The 19,413-nt window shown below is 30.2% G+C and overlaps 1 pseudogene across 1 annotated transcript; it reads right to left on the reverse strand.

Annotated features, from left to right (window-relative positions):
* Window positions 1-11,650: 11,650 nt before the first annotated feature.
* B0T23DRAFT_t157 lies at window positions 11,651-11,737 on the reverse strand (annotated as a pseudogene). The gene has a single exon. The product of its transcript is annotated as a tRNA-OTHER (tRNA).
* Window positions 11,738-19,413: the final 7,676 nt, after the last annotated feature.

Genomic DNA, 19,413 nt, shown 5'->3' on the forward strand with positions numbered 1-19,413 from the left:
TTTCTAACGGTCCTCGTTTAGTAATATCTCTAGAAAGTTGGTCGTAGTTTTAGACGTTGCTTTTTCGCGTAGAGTTAATAGAATACGCGTATGATTTAGTAAGTAAATACTACTCTTTTCAAAGCTAGAAATAATATTTGTGCGTTTAAATATATAATTCTAAGTGTTTTGTAACCCGGTAGTATATTAGGCGCGGTTTGAATTTAATTCGCTATACCGGAAGTGTTCTTTAAGTTTCTTTTAGTAGGTTACTTTTAGTAATTAAAAGACGCCTATATTTATAGACTATAGAAAATAGGAATTGTGAAGAGGTAAGAAGAGGATACGGATATTAAATTATAAGTAATATTTATAAAAATCTAGATTATAATGAGTAGAAAAAGAGTTTAATACTAACAATCGATAAATATGGTTATTTAATGGTGTTGCGGTTCTTATACTATATTTTTCGTTTATTTCGTCGGGGTCGTATATATAGATATTCAAGTCGGTATTGAATTAGTCCTCGTTATAACCAAACTACTTTATAAAATTATTAGTTTCTCCTTCTATTAAATAAAGACTATCTTATTAGACTAAAGTATAGTACTTTTATGAGTGAAGGTTGAAATGGCGGATCCAGTCTATTATAATATCGCTATTATTGAAAGCGGTCTCTAATTAGGTAAAGTAGGTATCGCCGTTAAAATTATTATCTACTATATCCTCTATTGGCTATTTTTTGAATATAGCGAAGAGGGGTAAATAGTTACTAATACCGTTACTTCTACCGATTAGGGTAATTAATTTATAGTTAATTAAATTAACGACTTCTTACTATATTTATTAGGGTCAGTATCATTATTATTATAATTTATTAGAATATTAATTAACCCACTACTTCCTTATTTTAATTACCGTTAAAACTTCGAAGTTATTACCGAACATAGCCATATAGCAACCGGTCTCGTTAGTATTCTAAATTCTAGATCCTAGTAAGGTATAATCGGTTACCGCGGCTTTAAAAATATTAAAGAATTTTACGATGTTATCGACGTATTATTAAGCCAATATATATTTAACTTCAATAAGCTTCACTTTAGTATTAAAGTACTAAGGGTAATCCTCCTTCTACTTCTTATACTAATACTTTAATATAATTAATAATAGAGGTATATATCTAGTACGGATATTATTTATAATATCCTCTATAAGATCTTTACCGGGTATACCTCCTATATTAATTAGTTAGTGAGTATATATTTTAACTATAAGATCTTTTGCTACGTTAAAACTTATTAACCGCCTAGTACTACGACCCTTTAAATTAGGGTAATTAGTATCTTTTAAAGCCTTATAATACTATTGTACCGCACTTCTAGTACAATTAAATATACGAGTAATGTTATGTATATTAAGTTCTAGTACTAATTTAATAGTCTTTATAATACGCTATATATATTATTGTCCCTAGGTAGCGAAAAGCCATCGGGCGGTACGTATAGGAGCGGATTTACATTATCCCTTTTGAGAGGTATGGGGAGCGTTTATAACGTTAATTAAATAAATAAAAGAATATTAGAGAGTACGTTACAATGTAAACACATACTATCTAATAGGGATAAGGATAGGGATAGGGGTAGCCGTCGTTACAATATAGTAAGATAATGTTAATTGAGGTAATTTAGTTCCATTTTTGGTGCGATTCGCTAACAAAATAAAATAGGGCTATATTTAATGCACGGACCTAACTGACCCTCGATTTCTGGCTATCCCTCGATTTTTTTACCCACTCTCTGCAAGAGAGTAGGTGTTGCGTGCTTCTACAGATATCCCCAACCACACACCCACGGTTACTACTTCGTTTTGCCGTTATAGTAGTACGTAAGGGTCGTCCCCCTAATTAGAGCGGTCCCTTTAGTAATAAGGCTATCCTCCTTATTGAAAGTAGTAAATTTAAGGGACCTTATAGTAGCTCTTAGAATATTTACCATATACGAGTTTTAATACAGTGTAATTATTCCCGATACGAGGTTGGGCCTAGCATTAACGAACCGGATGCTCAAAACGAAGTACGTAGTTGTATTAAGGTAGTTGACGATAATAAGGATAATAAGTTAGGTCGGTATTGGGTAGAGAGGGCACGGGAGGCACGGCGGCGAGAGGAGGCCCGGCAATGAATGAGGCTATTGAGGTATTATTAATTGGCTTATTTAATGAGTTTTCTAAGCTGTTAGACGTTAGTATTTAGATTAGAGTAGAATAGACTATATTATTAATAGAATTAGAACTCTCAACTCTATAGAAATATTATAAGATTTGAATTATAAGTAGGTAACTCAACTACCTTCTACGAATATTACTAAATATTAAAAATATGGAAATTTACCGCTAAAACCTGATAATCTACATGTCGGCTGACATAGGGTGCGGGTAGGGACCGTTGGGGTGCGGGTAGGGTTTCCCAAAAAAATAAAAAAAAAAACTTAAAGTTGAACTGAACAAATAACCTTCCTAAAAGGTAATACTAATAATAACCATTGAGCTATAAAGCTCAAATAGTTTCTTAAAGGTATAATTGTATTTACTCTCTAATATTACTAATTCCAAGAAGAACAAAAAAATAAAAAAAACTGAAAGGTAAAATTTTGGATTTTTTTTTATTTTTTTCTCTTTACTTGAATTTTCGATTTTCAACCCTAACCCTAACCCCCCTTGGATCTCCAGGGTTGGGACTTGGTTATTTCTGGGACTTAGTCATTTCTAAGCTACAGTCGCAACCAAAATCCTCATTTTTAACTTCTTTTGCATTTTTCTCAACAACCAGGGCGTGCACCACAATACAACTGGCACCAAAATAACCGCCTTTTCTTTCTCGTCATTTTAACACCATATGCACTTTAATACACGCGACGGTTGTAGATGCATCTCTATTGCAATGTAAAAAGTGGCTTTTTCGCTCTATCATACAAACCGTATCTTACTTAGCGCTAAAGTTTTCTATTTAGGACTACTAAGACGGGTAATTTTCTATATTCTAGCCTATTATAGATAAATACGCCGCGCCTTCCTCGCTTGCGTTGTGGGCCCATGGACCACGACCTTTAGTGTGGATTCTTCCATATCACTTCTGGCCCAGACAACGCTTGAGCTCTGAATGCATCGGCGCCTCAATAATCGGTGCTAGTCTACGCGATTGTATTATAAATTTTATATTCCTTCGCGACTTCCCTAAACATACATTGGACCTTCCGTTTAGGGACTATTTAAATAAGCTTACGGTCTTCGGATTATAATTATATAATAAACTATAGAAAAAATAGTAACCGTAACTAAGATATAACCGTAGGTGTAGTTTGGAAATAGTAGTTATATATTAATTATTGGAGGATTGTAGTATATAAGATATTGTTATTTAACGGTGGTAAATTGGTTGAGCGGCTCCTATATACGCCTAGCTAAGTTATAAAACAAAGGAAGCCTACTGAGTTAATAATAATTTTATTCCCTATACTATATAACTATAGTACCATCTTGGCATAGGGTCCTTCTCTAATTCCCTAGAGAGGAAAACCGTATAATGTTAAACGCCGCCGGATAAAAACCCCCAACTATATTTCAATTATAAATTTCACACCGCTCCTACTTTATTTATAATTATAATAGTTCTTACCTACTATTATAGCGAATTAATTTTATCTCTCCTACTGCTACGTTATTCTAATATTTAAAATAATAAAAATAATAGGAATAGGATCCAAATCCAAAGCGACGCCTCCCTTTACCGTCCCTCTGTCCTAATATCTACTACTCCTTCCTCCGCCCTCTCCCCGCTACCCTATCCTATTTTCCTATTTATTACTCTACTTCCCTACCTCCTTATCCCATTTATAATTACTTCCACCCCGGCCCTTTACTTTTTACCTTACACTTCTACTTTTATTTATAATAATATAAAAACCCTCTCCTTCTTCTATATAATCCTCCCCTTAACGCCCTTTCCTAATTCCTATCCTTCTTTATTCCTATTATAATTTTACCTAACATAATTTCCTCTAATTACTGTCGCCCTAGCGTAATTAATTTAATTTCTAATATAAAGGTCTCTTCCCTTAAACTATCCCCTAACCCTATATTCTTAATATATTTAGGACCTACAACCCTCGTCCACTTCTTCTATAGTCTTCCTAGCCTTATAATTCCTTAAAATTAATATAATTCCTTTTACTATTCTTCTAATTTATATACTAACCCGATTAATATTATTCGTAAAATCCCTTACCTATACTATACCCTAAATTTAATTAGCTATTTAAAAATTAAAAATAAACCCGCCTCCCCTAACGCCTTCCGTATAATTATTATTAATAAAATTTACTACGTTTCAACGTCTAATAAATTCTTTATTTTCTTATTCCTTTCCTTATTATTATTTAACTCCTATATTATAATTACCGGCTCTTAAAATACAACCTATATTTATACTATTAATAAATAAATATTAAACGTCCCCGCTAACCTTTACAACGTTTGTAATGCTATTTAGGCGGTAATTATTACTATACTATCGGATAGTTAGCCTAGTTTCAATTAGAAATTAGAATCCTTCGTTCGCGTTACTAATAATTTCGCCGATTGTATATATGCGCGCCTGGAGTATAACGACCTGCCCACTAATATTCGTACTCTTCCCCGCCCCCTTTACTCTAACATCGCCGACCTCCAGCGGAAGGGTTACCGTAAACTAATCGTGAGGGATGTCCATCATAATCGCACCCCCTCCTAAGCCTATTGAGCTAGTAAGGTAATCTTAGTTAATAAAGTTAATTATTACCCCTTTTAGTATTTCGTTTAACGTTGTATAAAATCCCCTTCTTACTACTCCGAATCTTACTATACCAATTTATATAGTAGAGTACAGTAGATAAATATCTACAACTTCGCCTAACTATTTAAAAAGTACGTAAAGGTTGCCCCCCTAACTAAAGTAGCCCTTTTAGTAATAAAATTATACTACTACCTCAAAAGAAGCAAAAGAACAAACCCTGTAACTGGTTTAAGAATACCTAGCCTATATAAGTGTTAGGAATGTAGGGGAAAGGTAGGCTGAGGTGACTACGGTCGTGGCTATACGTAGGGGACGGCGAGTTAGGGGTTAATTTAAAGATATATTAATAATTACCAACTATAATGAATTACGTTCCTTTACGCCCCTTTTATACTAACGTAAACTCTACTTCCTTGTAATTAAATACTATAAAGTCTAATGCTAGCGTACAACCTTAGCGCGGCGTTGGATTATCCCTCTTACGTACTTAATTCGCAGTATACCTTACTATTATTAATTCGGTGCTTTACTAGGAAGAGGAGGGTACTAGTCGTTATAACCCTATTAGGTAGAAGCTTTATAAAGTAAAGTAGGGCCTTAGCGCTATAGGCCTGTAGAATCCCTTCTTTAGTAGTCGCCTCTTGGTTGCCTAATATAACCCCCTCCTTTATAAATTCCGTCTTCGGAACCTTTAAGGCCTTTATTGTAATAGTGTATATTAAAATTAAAGTTTAGTTAGACGGTCGAGGGTCTTAGTACTTCGGTATTAGTAAATAGGTAATATCCTTATTTACCGCTTTAGGTTAATAGTATTAGCTGCCTTGATTGAGTTTGGAGTATAATAGTTACCCGCTAGTGTTAAATTGAGTACTACGTTTAATTTAAGAATATTAATAAGTATTTTAGGGATATTAATGCGATTAATCCTATAGTAGTATTATATTTAATTTAAAAGTATTAATAAGTACTTTGGGGATGTTAATACAATTACCCTTATAGCGGTACTATGCTTAATGTAAGAGTATTAATAAGTACCTTAGAAATGTTAATATAATTACCCCTATAGTAGTATTATACTTAATTCAAAAATATTAATAAGTACCTTAGGAATACTAATACGATTAACCTTTAAATTTTTTTCTATGAAAGTCTATTGTTATTTTTAACGGCCGTTACTATTATGTTTAGGCCGCTTTTAATATTCGCTTCTAATTTGTACTACCGGTTATCCCCTTCTTGCTTAAAGCTACTATAGTTAATTGGTTTGGATTGATAATGCCCGCCGCCGCTATTGCTTGGGTTATCATAGTTTAGATTAATAATACCCGCTGCTGCTATTATATTTAAAGTAATTATAGTTAACCGGTTTAGGTTAATAACGCTTACTGCCGCCGTCGCTTGGGTTATTACGGTTTAGATTGACGATGCCCGCCGCCGCTGTTACGCTTAAAGTAATTATAACCAATCGGTTTAGGTTAATAACGCCTACCGCCGCCGTCGCTTAGGTTGTTATACGACCCTCTTTCTCCGTAGGTTCCGTCCGTAGAACTTCTATTCCTATTATTTACTATCGCCGCCTACCTTTATAATATCTCCTCCCTTTATAATCCTTACGTTCCTTCCTTTATATAGGTATTCCCTCCCTATATTATACCTTCCCCTTCGCTTTATATTACCTTTAGGACGGTTTTATTATTATACTTTCTATAATCCTATAATCCTCCTTTCTTACGAATATTTTTCTATTATACTATACCTTCCTATCTTCCCCTTCTTTCTATTCTATAATTACTATTACTACTTATTCGTCCTATTCCCCTCCTTCTATTATTTCCCTTCGCTCCGCCTTCTTATTTACTTTTATTTATTATTTATTATTATTACTTATAATTCCCCCCCTACCTTCTTTTGTATTTATTTATTCGGATTTTTATTTACTTACTTTAATTTATATTTATATAAGGACTTCCTCCCTCGTTTATATAATATCCTTTTTTTCCTACCTTTTTTACTTCCTCCTTTTTTTTTTATTTCCCTATTTTTACAATCATATTTATTACCTCCTTTTTTAATGAATTCGTTAGTTTTTTCAATTTATTTTATTCCGAAGTTACTTCGGCGGCCCTATCCTCCCTATTTAAACCGGCTCCTATTACTAATACGTATATTTTTATAGCTATCCTACGTACTAATCCTTATTTTACTTTCGAATTTAATAAATATATTTCTTTTTCAACTTTCCGCCTTCCTTCCTACTACTCTTTTTTTTTATTCCTTACTAACCCTTCTACCTTTCTTCCTTTCTATTTTAGTAATATTTACCTCCTTACCTACTTAGAATATAGTGTTACTTTAGTTTAAGCATTCGTTGATACCCTCCTTTTTAGTTTGTACGTTACTCTTTATTTAATTATTGAGTATATTTGCTAAATTAAGGGTAATCCCTTCCTTTTATTCTCTCTACCTCCTTCCTTATTAATATTTTCATAGAATTTATTGAAAAATTGCAATATTCGTTATTATAATATAGATATATATTGGAGGTCCCCTATAGTATATATGATTTACAGAACACTTTGTATATAGTAGTTAAAATTATGGCCTTCGTTATAATCAATATTCCCTTATTTATTTTAGATTTATAGTAGTTTTATTAATATATATTAGCGTTCTAGAATGTAATATAGGTACGCCTTATTAATAATAGTCTCCCTATAATATTGTTTAATATATTCTACGCTAATAATTTTAATTATAAGTAATATTGGAGATTCGGCTATTATATTATCGGCGATACTAATAATAATATTAGTTTAATAATTATAATTAGTAATCCTCCTGGTAGTAATAGCGGTTTCTTTATATAAATTTCGTTATAGAGCTCCCCTACCCTTATCGCGCCTTTTCCTAATTATAGTAATACCCTTTAGCGTTGTAATATTAATATAAAGTTAGAGGTTATAAACGGAAAATTAGACGAACTACTAATATTTGCAAAGGAGGATTATAAGGAATAAATAATATAAGGTAATATTGATTAGTAATATTAATAGGTATAATAGTATGTAGGAGTTCTCCTCCTGAAGTTGTAGGTTCTAATCCTATATTGATTATAATAGTATTATTAAGGAATTTTTTATATTTGGGGGTAATAATAGAAAATACGGGCTATACTCTTCCTAATGCTTTATTAATTCCCTATAATAATTCCAAGCTTCCTTCCGTCTTTTGCTTAATCCTTGCTCTTCTAATTTGGCTTTACGTCTTATATTTACGTCTTACGTCCGTATCTCTATTTTTACGTTTCTACTTTTGCGTCTCTGTTTTTACGTCTCTACTTTACATTTTATATTTATATTTTACGTTTGTATTTCACGTTTTTATTTTTACATTTTTATTTTATATTTTACATTTATATTTTACATCTGTATCCCTGCTTTTACATTTTTACTTTACGTTTTACATTTATATCTTGCGTTTGCGTCTTTACTTTACATTTTACATTTATAATTCACATTAGCGTTTTACGTCGGCGTTTTTAAATTCTAAAGATTCGATATTTCCTATTTATTAATTAACTAACTTTTATAAATCTAATAGTCGGCCCCCCTCTATCCCTTTACTTTTATATTTCCTTAGTTTTGTAGGCCTTAAAAAGGTCTGGGTAATTTATATTTTTTTTAAAGGACTTACGAATTTTTATTATTGGAATACCCTTTCTATTTAAAGTAAAATTAATAATAGGGACCGGACCTACGGTATTTTATAATTAATTTAATTTTATATTATAAATCGTCCTCCTTAATATTTACTACTTCTCTTCGGGGTACTATTATAGTAGGATTATTATAGTACGGTTCTAGTAGGGTAATAGGGAATATTAGGTAGATGCGATAGTATACGGGAAGGGTAAATTAGTATACTATCTTTTTATTTCCAATTATTTTAGTAATTTGGAATAGCTTTAGGAATTTGTTGGTTGATTTAGCGTTGGGATAGTATTATTTAATATATTTTATATTAAGTAGGATTTAATTCCTTATATTAAATTCTTTAAGTTTCCGAATTTTATTATATTATTTAGCGTATTTTTAGTTAATAATTTTTAAAATTACGATTATTTTAACCCAGCCCTAAAATAATTTTTTAATTCAATTAGTAATTGCTATAAGGAGGATTATTCTTTATTTTCGTTCCGGGTCTGTTAATCTTTAAAGGTAATACCCGAAGAATAATTTTAATAAGAATTCTCTAATAATAGTATAGAAATAGTCGTTATATATGTATTGGATTAATATAAATTTTTTAGTTTAATTAACCTATTCTATTCCGTAGAAAATTCGAAAGTATAATTCTAAGTTCTGGTTCTACTTCTTTATTTATTTATTTATTTAGGGGTATTAAACGGTATTAAGGTATTAGCGAAAATTTAAGAATTTATAATAGGTCTTCTAAAATTAATTAGTAAAAAGATTGCTTTTATTAGAAATAATGGAGTTTAGGAGGTTGAATTATTGGAATATATATTGTTAAAAGAGGGAAGTAAATTATTGGGTATTAATTGTCTTTTGTATAGGGATACATAAAGTGTACTTAGTAAAATAATTAATAATAATTAGGATTGCGTTATATATCTAGTTGGAGATAGGATTAAATATTTTTAGTAGTCCGGTAATAAAATTATATAAAATATTTTATTAAGGAATAATAAGGATAAGTAACGATTTGAATAGGTTATAAGGTCGATAATTGCAAAGTTTAGCCTTTTAGTACGCCGGATATTTGTAAATATATCTTTTAGTATCGGCTGCAATAATTAATTAATGATAGAATTAGTTAATATACTTTAATATTTTCCGCTACCTTAGGTACCCGGTTATTATAGTATTATAATAGGTATAAAGTAGTTTGGCCTATATACGTTCTAGGATATAAATTTAATATTAATACTAAAGAGTCCTATCCTCCTTTATTTTTTAATTCTTCGCTTATCTCCTTCTTTTATTATTTTTCTATAATTCTTTAGTAATAAATAGGTCCTCCTTCTATATTTCTAACAATTATTATTCTAATAGTAGGAAATATTCTTTATCCTTCCACACTTTCGCTACTATTATATATACGCTTATATTCTTTATAATAATTCCCGTTATACTCTCTTCCGCTTTAGCGGCGATTTTATTTATAAATTTTACTTTTTTTACCGCCGACCCTCCCCTCCCTATATTATCCTCAACTCTTATTTGTTTTTTCCCCTTCTCTTTTAATTTATTTTCTCCCTTTAATTCCTTCCCTTCTTCTTATAATTCCTCCCTTCCGTTTTTTAATTCTTATTTCTTTTTTACTTTATTCGTATTCTATTATTATTTTCTTTCTTCTATTGCTATCCTTTAATTTACCTTCTTAATTAATATCATTTATTTTACTAATATTTTTAATGTTTAACCTTCCTTTATTGTTCTACCCTTTTTTTTACCCCCTTCGATAATTCTAATTAATAAGTGTTCGCCCCCTTTCTCCGGTTCCTCCCTTTGTAATTATAATTTCTTTAATAATTTATCCGCTAAATTTAATTTTCCCGGTCGATATTCTATCTTAAAGTTATATACTATTAATTTTAATACTTACCAATTTTACTTTATATTAGCCCACTCTTTATTCTAGAAGTATTGTAAATTTAAATAGTTTATAATTATTAAAAACGGTTCGTTTATATATAATAAATATTACCTCTACGTTTCTAAGGCCCTAATGATTATTAATAATTCCCTATCCCTAATTCTATACTTTATCTCTTCCGGCGATTTTTTCTTTACAAAGAATATTACTAGGTGCTATTTATTACTATATAATTGTATAAGAACTACCTTAATTGTAAAATTTAATACGTTTGTTTCTATTTGAATTTATAATACTAGATTGAAATATTATAATATAAAAGTTTTTTAGAATAACCTTTTTAGTTTTGTAAATTCTTTTTTCGCTTTTATTATAAGTTTGAACGGTCTTTATTTATTTTCTTTCAATAATTCGGTTAGGGGTATAATTACTTTCGAATATAATGTTATAAAACGCTGATGGAATCCGGTAAACCTTAGGAAGATTCAAATATTATATATTGGTCTTATATACGCTAACTAGCTATACTAGTCTACCCAGGGGGGTATGCGGTGCTGCTTCGTTTGTAGTCTAAGGGAAAAACCGTATTGTTAAAATCCGGATAAAAACCCTCAACTTCTCTATATCCAACCCTAACCCTAACCCGAACCCTTCGTCCTACCTTACCGTAGGGGGCCCGGGGAGCCTTAGTTACTTCTTTCGTCTCTTCTCTCAATACGTTATCTCTTTTAATCCCGGTGGACTTCGCGGCTTCTAATTAATTGGTTCCTTAAAGCCCTACTTCCCTACCTAATACTTCGGTAATATTTTTCTTTATTCTGGAAATAGGTATTCTTCTTTTATCCTATCTTTAGGGTAGGGGTAGGAAAGTAGGTTTTTATTTTCTTTAATTGAAATTTTCATTTTTTAATTAATTAGGATTTTTAGTAAAATAACGCTAATTAATTTAATATTATAGGACTAGACGGATTCTATTTAAGTAGAATTGTAGTTTTGGAATAGATTTTGGAGGTAGGGTTCTAATTCCTAAACCCTATTAATAGAATAGAGAAGCCGGCGTATCTTTAATTAAAATAAGATTTTTAATACGTATTTAATTATATATACCCAAGGTTTTGGATTAGGGTAGGCCCTTATATTTGATTTTGCTATAAATGTTTAGTGGAGCGATAATGGGGAAGATTTTTTTATCCAATCCGGCGGTGAAAAACCGGATGAAAAGGGGGGGGGGAGCGGGATTCGAACCTACGACCTTTCGGATGAAACCGAAAGGGGGCTAAGCTCAGATCTTCCCAATTGAGCTATCCCCCCGATTCAAATATTATAAATATTTATTAGGGCCTTTTAATTTATAATTATTATAACCCTCTTTGGGTCTATTGAAATACTTTCCGGGGAGATAATGTATTTTAGGAATAATACCTTTTTTATATAAAATTCGTATTTACCTAAGTTTAAATAGAAGTCCTAGTTTTATAAACGTTATAGAACTTCTTTAATATAATTAGTATAATCTTCTTTATTCTTACTATAAATTAGAATATTATTAAAATAAACGATATATATTGTATTTATTAGCCCTACTAATATATTAATAATATATATTTAGAATATTACTAGTATGTTTACTAACCCTATTAGTATAATTAAAAATTTATAGTACCCGTACTTTGTACAAAACGCCGTCTTCTCCTCGTTTCACTCCCGAATGCGAATCCTATAATATATATTTTTTAAATTTAATTTTATAAAGATTTTAAATAACGATAATTAATTTAAGATTTTTTAAATAAGAGGTAACGTTGTCCGATTCTTCTTTATTACTTTATTTAATATTCTAAAATTGATATAAAACTTTAGTTTCCTACCCTTTTTTAGAATAGAGATAATTAGAATATTTATTAAGTTAATTAAGGGGCGAATTTACCCTTTTTAAAGTGTTTTTACTAATTATTTATATAGTACCTTTAATTCTTTAATATTTAGTATATAAATCGGTCTTTAAGGTACTAATTCCCTTTTAATTAAATTAATATAGTATTTTAATTGATTATATTAAGGTAAGGGCGTAGTTGAAGCTTTGAATACCGATTGGAATTCTTTATATTCCGGTGGAATTATTGGTTTAAGAATAGTAGTTTTATTTTTTAGTTCCTTTAGTAATTTTAGGGGTTGTAATAGTGTTAGTTCCGCAGGGGTTACTAAAGTAGAGTAAATATTGTCGAGGGCTATTCGGAAGACTTTCGCTAGGGGGGTAGGGGTTGGGGGAATTTCGGCCGATTCTAATATAATAAGTAGGGTTATAAATTCTACTATTAAGGAAGGGGGAATTTTGAATAGAATGTTTGTATACGTGGGAGGGCGGAACCCTTCTTCTGTTTTCGCTATTTCCTAAGGATTTAGAAGCGGGATAGAGTCCTACTATAGCCCTACTAAAATAGTCATAGTGTTATATACTTCCTTCGCCGGCGTTGTACTTAATTTAAGATCGCTAGTTTTAATACGGAATTAAAACGACTACTATTATTAATTAATATCAGGGTTCTATTTACAAAGTTAAGGGTAATTGAAAAAAATTTCTATGATTAGAGATTTAATAATAGTAAATATAATTCGCTTTGTTTATTAGGTATTATAGGAATTATATAATTTAATAAAATAAGTAACTAATTTGTATATTAGAATAAATTAAAGAGAGAAATTAATAAAATAATAGGGTATAGGATTAATTTATACGTTTAACGGGAGTAAATACTTATTAATTAGATTTAATTTTGTATTTAAATTTATTAATCCTTGTATATTCTGCTAATTTCTATAAATCTTTATTAATAATTTTATTTCCAAATATAATTATAATCTACTTATATTATTTTAAACGGGTATAGCCGCCGATTTAATTATAATTAGCGTAGCGTTCGTATTATATAAGGGGCTATCCGTAGGGAAAGGGTAATTCCGTATTTAATAATTAACCCTATTATAATTGAAATAAATTCAATTCGGATACATTACTATAAAATAGCCTATTATATTATATTTGTAGTAAGTATTCGGCGGTTTCAGTTAAGTATAATAATTATACGTATAGTTTTTCTATTAATAGAGCGAATAAATAAGATTAGAATTTATTTAAAAAGTAGGGAGGGGGCGACGAGGTAAATTGGAGGGATTAGTATTATAGAATAAATAAGGAGGAATATTCAACGAGGAAGTAGAAGGGGGTTAAAACAAAGAAGACGATTAAGTATATTTTAAGAACACTTAGTTTAGACGATACGATATAGACGGTTTAATATTTTCTAGGCCTTCTAATTATTCCATATACGCTATTACTTTATTTATAGTATTAATATTAATTATTAAGAGGATATTTTATTAAAAAAGGGGATATAGCTAATTAGCCTATATAACAATCTGAATATATTTTAATTAGTTATAGAATAGGTTAAATTCTTTAGTATAGTAGCGATTATAGAAATTATATATATATTGGTCTTATACACGCTAACTAACTATACTAGTCTACCCAGGGGGGTATGCGGTGCTACTTCGTTCGTAGTCTAAGGGAAAAACCGTGTTGTTGAAATCCGGATAAAAACCCTCAACTTCTCTATATCCAACCCTAACCCTAACCCGAACCCTTCGTCCTACTTCACTGTAGGGGGCCCGGAGAACCTTAATTACTTCTTTTATCTTTTTTCTCGGTATATTATCTCTTTTAATCCTAGTAGACTTCGCAATTTTTAATTAGTTGGTTCTTTAAAGCCCTACTTCCCTACTTAATACTTTAGTAGCGTTTTTCTTCATTCCGGAAGCGGGTATTCTTCTTTTATCCTATCTTTAGGGTAGGAGTAGGGAAGTAGGGTTTTATTTTCTTTAATCGAAATTTTCGTCTTTTAATTAGCTAGGATTTTTAGTAAGATAATACTAATTAGTCTAATATTATAGGATTAGACGAATTCTATCTAAATAGAATTATAATTCTGGAATAGATTTTAGAGGTAGGGTTCTAATTCTTAAACCCTATTAGCGGAATAGGAAGGCCGGCATATCTTCAATTAGAATAAAATTTTTAATATGTACCCAATTATATATATTTAGGGTTTTAGATTAGGGTAGGCCCCTATATTTAATTTCATTATAAATATTTAATAGAGCGATAGCGGGGAAGATCTTTTTATCCGATCCGGCGGCGAAAAACCGGATAAAAAGGGGGGGGGAATGGGATTCGAACTTACAACCTTTTGAATAAAACCGAAAGGGGGCCAAGCTTAGATCTTCCCAATTGAGCTATCCCCCCTATAGAAATTATAAATAGTTTTAAAGGCGCCCTAGTATATACGTTCGAATTTATTAAGGGCGGACTATTTAATAGCTTAAGTATTACTATTATATTCGGTTTCTAGGAAAGCGCGGAGGTTGTTTTATATAGGTATATTGTAAATAGTATTATACCCGGGTTTACTACGGAGGGTTAATATATATTTGATTTAAATATTTTTAGGGTTGCTTTTAATATAATTAATAATAAACGAAAAGGAGGTACGGGGGTACTTTTAGAAATATATATTAATATTATAGAAGTAATTCTAGAGTTATAAGAAATTCTTATCCGTAAATTTAGTAATATTGTATCTAGGGCGGTATTTAATACGAGTTAATAAGGCTATTAATAGTAAAAGGGTAGTTATAATAATAGTTATAGAAGAGGGGGTAGTAAAGGGAGGTATAGTAGAAATATAGGTTTAATTATAAAAGAGGTAATTTTAGTAATAGAACCCGGCGGGAATAGGAAGATAATTCTTAATTAAGTTTTATTTAATAAGGCTTATAAAGGCGAGCTACTCCTATTGGGATATATATAAAGGGGGGTAGTTTAAGAGGAGTTTAATAGTAGTAAATTAGAATTCGAAGAATTATTATTTATATATAAATTCATCGGCTTCAATTAGGTAAGGGTACGTACGGGAAGCTTAGAGCGGTGTAAGAGGGTAGTCTTTATTATTATTTACTTTAATAAACTCTATAGTAGGTTAATATAATTGTAATAAATGTAGAGGAGGTAGTACGGCTTTAGCGGTAATATTAAGGGGGTTATAGTACGCGAGGGACGAGGGGTAGCCTCGGCGGTACGAGAAATAAACTAGCTATTACGTATATATATTTTAATAGTATCGGTTTAATTCCCGGAAGAAGAATTATGAATTTATTAAGAATATAAAGGAAAGGTAGGCTAAGGTGACTACGGTTGTAGCTAAACGTAGGGGATAGTAAGTTAGGGGTTAATTTAAAAATATATTAATAGTTACTGATTATAATAAATTACGTTTCTTTACGCCCTTTTTATGTTAATATAAATTCTACTTCCTATGAAGGCACGTAACGGGCGAGGCAGGGCTGCAGCGTTATTGACGTTCAATATAAAATTTACGACTAAAGAGTAAAATAAAAGGTAAGAGTTGTGCGGGCTGCTGGGCTGGAAGATATGCTTCCAGACCTTCGAGCGCCCGGACTACTCTTCCTTATCTAATCTACAACCAATTAAATTACTCGCATCCGAGCAACCGTACAATGCAGCCATGCGACTGGGCAGTAGGCATAGGTCAGCGGGATTAGGCTATAATATTACCCCCCCCTTTTTTCGAAGATTCTACCCTTAGGATCTTACTAAAAAAAAAAAAAAATTTAACCCAAATATAGTTCGAACTTATAGTCTTTATATACGATCGTTTTCTAAACAGAGGAGGGGTACCTTCGGAGTAGCCTATAATATAATTTAGGGGCCTTTACTCCTATTACTACGTTATTAGACTAATTCTACAAATCGTTATTATATATACTCTAATAGTAATTACTTATTATTCTATCCCTATCCTCGTTTTCCTTACTTACGCAATCGATTCAACCTCCTTAATAATCGTCCCTATACTCCCTTAATAGGTATATTATTATTTTTATAATCGCTTAATACTAAATCCTTTATTTAAGCGCCTTTTTAAATACGTAGGCAACGTAGTAAACCGGGCTTTTCAGGGTTTATATTATAGTAAGTTTTAAGTACGTTAGGTATATTCTTAAAATTTCAAGCAGAATACTAAGTAGGATCCGGGTCCTAACCTTTCTATTCTACTTAGTAATAGAGTTTCCTATTAATTAAGCACAATATTATAATTTTTTCGACCTCCTACTCTTTTTAGTCTCCGACCATTTCTCCTATTAGGTTTTTATTTATTTAACCCAGTAGAGAATTATTTAGGTATTTACAAAATTAATTAGTATAATATACTCTAATTCCCTGCTACGTAAGTAGTAAATCTACTTCGTAGGAATACCCGGACAAAACTTTAATATAATATAGTATACGGGTAAGGGGGAAATCAAATTTATTATTAGATCGATTAGTAGCCTATAATTTTTTAATAATAAAAATACGATCTTCTACCCCAAAATCGGGTTCGTAATAATATTTATTAATTTATATAATTTATTTTTCCTACTTTTTAATTATAGTAGTGCAAATTAATTCTTAAAACCCATATAGAATTCTTATTACTTCCTAAGCTTCCTCCTTTAAATATCTCTCCTTTACCAAAATAGGGATTATAATATATCGGTCCTAATAGAATAATAATAGTATTAAGTAACTTATAATAGCTTTATACAGGGATATACTAATATTTTTGTAGGGAAGGGAGGCCTAAATAATATTAAGGGTAAAGAGCGCCTCTAATTAATTATTTTAATTATAATTAATAAATAATCGAAGGCATTAATTAATATATTTATTTATTATCTCTACTTAATTAATAGTTTAGGAATATTTTAAGGAAGATAGTTTCTATTTAATACTTAGAATCTTCAATATTTTATTAGTAAAGGAAGAGATAAATTACGGACCGCAATTGCTAACCACTTCTTCTAGGTAGCCGTATACCCTCTACGGACTATAGTAATAAAAGTAAATTATTTATTTAACTATTATAGTATCTTTATACGGGATGTACTAGGAGGCTTTAAATAAGCGGTCTACTATTACTATTATATTATTATATCCTTGCTTATCCTTTAATATACTTTTAAAATTAATAATAATATATTACTATAAATAGTTAGGTACTCCTAAGGGGTATAAAAGACTAGGGGTTTTATTACGTAGAATTTTAGAAGCTTTATAAATCTAGTAGTTATTAATAAAGCAGTCGATATCGCTAGATATACCGGCCTACTAGTATTATTAGGATATAAGGCGGCGGGTTTTATTGCAACCGGAGTATCTTATAATAAAGCGTACATAAGCTTTATAGATGAGAGTACAATGGAAATCTCCTTTGCGGACTATAAGTTAGTTAATTTGCTTAAATAACAGGCCGTTTAGACGGAAATTGAATTCGGAATTACTATTCTTTATTTTTATTCGGTAAATTACTAACGTTAAATCCTTTCGGTTAACTTTTAGAAGCGTATTAACTAATTCTATTCTAAATAGTAGTAGGGGCTCCTATCCATCGTCTAATAAGTAGAATTCTACTACTAATACCTATATATTAGCCGTAGGCAGATCTCCTTTATTTCTAATATAAAAATATATTTCTCGGCTATTTTATTAAAAGAGGTAGAGGGTCCTTTAATCTTCTTTCTTATCCTTAATAGTTCGGAGGTCTTCTAATTTCCGGGAAAAGGTATTAGCCACTATATTCTCTTTACTAAAGTAGTAAATAAATTTAAATATATATTGGGATATAAATTCAACCTACCCGGCTTAACGAAAATTAAGAAATCACTTAGTTAAAAAATATTCTAATACTTAATAATCTATTATAATTAGAAATAAATAAATTCTTATTAATTCTATACGCTAGATTTCGAAACCCTTTATTACCGCTAATAATTCTTTATTATAAATAATATAATTCATTTCTACTAGAAATATAATTTCTAAATAGAATACTACTGGGTGCTATTTATTATCCTTAGATTATTATTATAATATTATACTAATACAAACCCTATTAAAGGTATTAGTCTCTATTCGTATAAACTTTTCGTAATAAAAGTAAATAAGGATTAGTACCTTTAATAAATAATCTTTTAATTTATTAAAGGACGTTTAATACTCTTTAGTCTATCGAAAGGGTATATCCTTTTTAGTAAGGTTAGTAAATGGGCGAATAATTCTTCCGAATTCTTTTACAAATTTCCTATAAAAATTGTAGAAATTAATAAAAGATTAGACCCCTTTTATATTAGTAGGTTCCTTCTAATTATAAATAATAGAGATTTTATTGGGGTCCATAGAAACACTATTTATAAATATAACAAATCCTAAGAATTTAATAAAGGTAATGTAAAATTTATTTTTTTTAATATCGGCTTATAAACCGGCGTTTCATAGTCTTTCTAATACTTTCTTAACGTATATCTCGTATTCTTCTTCAATCTTAAAGAAAATAAGGATATTATTAATATAGGCACTATAAAAATTATTAAAATAATTTATTAAAATTTTATTAATAAATTATTAGAAAATTGCTAAACTATTTATTAATCCAAAAGGGAGGACCTTATACTTATAAATACTATAGTACATATAGAAGATTATAAGGTCTTCATCATTAGGGAATATACAAATATAATAAAACGCCTAACGAATATTAATCTTAATAAAAATTCTAATTTTAGCGAAACAGGTAATAATTTCATTAATAAAGGGTAGGGGGTATTAGTCCTTTCGGGAGAGTGTATTAAATTTACAATAATTTACATAAAATTTTAAACCTCTATTAACTTTAGGTACGAAGAGAACCGGGGCGGCCTATAGGGTAGTATTAGGTTTAATAAACCCTTTATTTAAGTTTTCTATAATATAATTTTAGTAAGCCTCTAATTCTTTAAAGGATATTTTATAAAGGGGATTATATTAGAAGTCTTCCGGTCGGGCGCTTTTATTTAAAAAAATATAGTAATTAATATTGGGGCGGAAGTCG

The sequence above is a fragment of the Neurospora hispaniola genome, assembly GCF_033458365.1.
Source record: "Neurospora hispaniola strain FGSC 10403 chromosome Unknown B0T23scaffold_3, whole genome shotgun sequence".
Classification (NCBI taxonomy): Eukaryota; Fungi; Ascomycota; class Sordariomycetes; order Sordariales; family Sordariaceae; genus Neurospora; species Neurospora hispaniola.